We start from the raw sequence: 3598 nt of genomic DNA on the forward strand, positions 1-3598 counted from the left end.
GGTTGCAGTGAGCTGAGATCGTGCCATTGTACTCCAGCCTGGGCAGGAAGCAAAAACTCTGTGAAAAGAAAAAAAAGAAAAGAAAAATAAAAGATTAAAATGGTTTAATATTTAACACCACATATTACTATGTGAAAATGTATCATCTCTGTTTTAATGGCCAATTTTTAAAGATTCCTTTCCTTGTGCTCACCAGACAAGGTTTTGTAGTAAGTACCACTCACCAGCACAGATGAACCAATTCAAGGAGAACCATAAACAAGACTACTGTTATGTTTCCCCAAAAACATCCCAAGAATACAATCTCTTCTCTATTTGTCAGAAAAGGAAGACAACACTCCACTACATAAAGTCCCAAACACATGAAAATGTAAATATAATGAAGTCCGTTATCCACATATTTATTCTATTCAGATCTAGTCACGGGGACTAGGGATTAGGAAATGACCACAAAGAGGCTCAAGGGACTATGGGGAAGCAACAAAAATGTACTGAAATAGAACTCTGCTGATGGCTGCGCAATTCTATAAACCAACCTAAAATGATTAAGCTGTACACTGACAATGGGTGACTTTTATTACAAGTAACTCTAAAATGAACTTTTGGGTTTCCACTCCAACATGGAAAGAGCTAGGGAGTCATCGCTTATCCTCACAGCTACAGAAAAGCTGAACAAACTGAAAGTCAGCTCTTCTAGGCTGGACCAGAGAAGTGAGGTCACAGGGAAAACTGCCACCCTAAAACTGAGAGAGACAGGCTAACACACAAGGAATCAGAGCTCACCAGGAAGAGAAGCTACTGGGGCCAGCCACTGGGAGGAGCACTTAAATGATATTCACACATTACTAGCAGCTGAGGGTGGCCTGCCTTGAGCATTAAAAACTCCTTGAAGACCAAACTAAGGGGGAATCTCACACATTTCCAAGTTTGACTACAACAATCTCAATCAGGTTGTCATGATGAAGTTCAGAAAAAAAACCCTGAAGGTACTACCAACTTCAGGACTTACTAGAAAGCTACAGAAACCAAAACAGCATGAAGTTGGTGAAACGAGGAAAAACACACAAATAAGATCTATGGAAAAGTATACAGAGCCCAGAAACAGGCCTACATACAGTCCACTGATCTTTCATAAAGGTTTAAAGACAATTTAAAACAGCAAGGATAGCCTTTCCAAATAATGGTGCTAGAACAGCTAGACAACCAAATGCAAAATCAATCAATCAATCAACCAATCTAGGTGTGCATGTTATGCCCTTTATAAAATGAATCTTACACCTAAATGTAGGTGCAAAACCATGAGAATCCCAGGAGATCACACAGGAGAAGAGCTCGGGAGCTTGGGTTCAATGATGACTTCTTAGATACAACACCCAAAAGGACAATCCACAAATGAAAAAAATAAAGTTGAGCCTTGGAAAAATGAAAAACTTCTGCTCTGTGAAAGACACTGTGAAGACAATGGCAAAAGCAAGTCAAAGACTGGCAGAAAACATTTACAAAATAATCTGATAAAACACTGCTGTCCTAAATATACGAAGAAGCCTGAGAACTAAACAACACAAGGCAAAAAAATAATAACAATAGGTGAAAGATCTGAGCNGGACACTGGAGGAAAAACAGGACTGCTCTGAAGAATCCCTCTTATGGTTCCCCTTGTCCTTATGAGCAATGTCTTCACCTACACTCCCGTCCTCTGGGCTGCCATGACACCCCACTTTCGGAGAACTACTCTATTTTCTTGAAATCATGTCTCTGTGTTCTTTCTCTCATGGGCTTGAGTTCCTTGGGGAAACTACTATGTGAACCCCAAATGCTTACCACAGTATAGAGAAAATTAAACACCCAGTAAATACTCATCACATAGAGACCTTCCTCAAGTGAAAGTGCAGAGGAATAGTCTAAGTAGCACTGCCTCATATACTGGCAAGAATCACTTACTCTGGCACCTGGCCTAGGGCAGGGCTGTTTAATGTAAGAACAGACATCTCTAACCCTTCTCCAAGCACAGTTATTCCCTCTAATCCACACTGACCTGAAGAGCATCCACTGCTGTGGCAGCCCCGAGGTCGAGGCTCCAGGGTCTGGCGTGGGGGCTCATGGTCGCATCCTCCCTGTCTTGGAGTTGGCGCTGCCCCTCACTATAAACCAGCTCAATGCCCTCTTTGGCTCTCCCTGGCCAGGGTCAGGAGACTCCTGTGGAGTAAGTTTCTCAGTCCCCACTGCTCAGCTTGCGCTGCTCCTCGAGTGGTTGAATGATATAGGCCCATTGCCCGTTTCCCTTAGGCTCCTGGCCCAGTTTGTCCTTATTCTCCCTTCTTTGGTTTTCACCTGTTCTAGAATTTACTTGTCCTTTGCAGGTTATTCTCTTCCAAAACCTGCTGACTTTCTTTCTTCCGTCTGTTCCCTCGGTTCTGGGCTTCCAGGGTGTGGACTCAGCTCAGGTTCTGCAGGAGACACACAGGGGCCAGTCAGGAGTCAGATCCAGAGAGGTCAGTGCAGGTTACAGGTCCAGGCAGTGTTAAAAACCATCTTAGTCCCTCAAGGACTCAGAGGAAACAGAGCAGGAAGGGACCTCAGAAAGGTACAATAAGCCCCTACTTTACTGATGAGAAAACTGAAGCCCAGAAAGACTAAGAATCTCCCAGACTCCCTGACCACCTGGTGGCAGCAGATATACCATGCAAGCCTTGGCCTCAGCCTCCCAGTGCAAAGCAGGTAACTCACCCTCCAGAAACTCACTGCTGCCTTTCAGAAAACTTTGGATAAAATACAGCAATTTCGACTTTGCAAACAGAGTAAAGGGGTCTTTCCTTGGACAATTCTTCATCATGGTCCTATAGGCCTGCTACTTATTCTCAGTCCGTTGTCATTCGCTGGCTTGTAGATTGGGGCAGGGAGCACATGAGAATTAAATAGTCCTTAACACAACCCTGCTTTCCCAGTCTGGGCGTTCAGATCCTCCATTGTTTCTCAGGAATTTTCTTCTGCTGTGACTGCTGGAAAGCCCAGGCCCTCACGTGGGTCATTTCTCCATGAAGATCCCTGTGATTTTCTTCTTCTCCTGGAGATAGCGAGGGCAGAGAATGGCTCTGGGACTCCATAGTCAGGTTTTCTCCTAACCCAGCCATGTCAGCTGAAAGCAATCATGACTGAGGGAGGTCAGGTCAGTGAAGATGGTCCCAGAGGAGCACGGGCTCACAAGGACAGCCCCTTGTGGAGACGGTCGTGACCACGACACGGGCAATATCTGACCAATTCTGCTGGGGATGACGGACCACGGATTAAGTGGAGGATGCTGCCATGAGGAGAAAAGAGAAGAACCAAAGGAGTGGGGAAAAAATAAGATAGATAATAATGGTTTCAAGAAATGCAGAGCAAACATCCCAGAGGCAAAGTCCCACAGGATGGAGGGTCAGTCCCAGGCTGTGGATATTTCTTAAGAAGCTCCTCCTGGATTATGCCCAGCTCTACTTCCACATGACTTTGGGTCGGTGCCATCCTTCTCCCTTCCATGTTCCTTCTTTTTGAACTAGAATCACTGTAGTTGTCATTCTGTGTCTGTCCTGCCATTCCACATTAGGAGCAGATAAGCAGT

General features: G+C 44.8%; 1 long non-coding RNA gene across 1 annotated transcript in view; it reads right to left on the reverse strand.

Annotated features, from left to right (window-relative positions):
• LOC119468777 overlaps positions 1-3423 on the reverse strand; it is a 6420-nt gene extending 2997 nt beyond the window's left edge. The window contains exons 1-2 of the long non-coding RNA XR_005197536.1: positions 3256-3423; positions 1950-1954 (exon numbers count right to left, since the gene is read on the reverse strand). This is a non-coding gene — a long non-coding RNA (uncharacterized LOC119468777). The remainder of the gene's footprint in view (positions 1-1949; positions 1955-3255) is intronic.
• Positions 3424-3598: the final 175 nt, after the last annotated feature.

The sequence above is a fragment of the Cebus imitator genome, unplaced genomic scaffold (genome assembly GCF_001604975.1).
Source record: "Cebus imitator isolate Cc_AM_T3 unplaced genomic scaffold, Cebus_imitator-1.0 Scaffold491, whole genome shotgun sequence".
NCBI lineage: Eukaryota > Metazoa > Chordata > Mammalia > Primates > Cebidae > Cebus > Cebus imitator.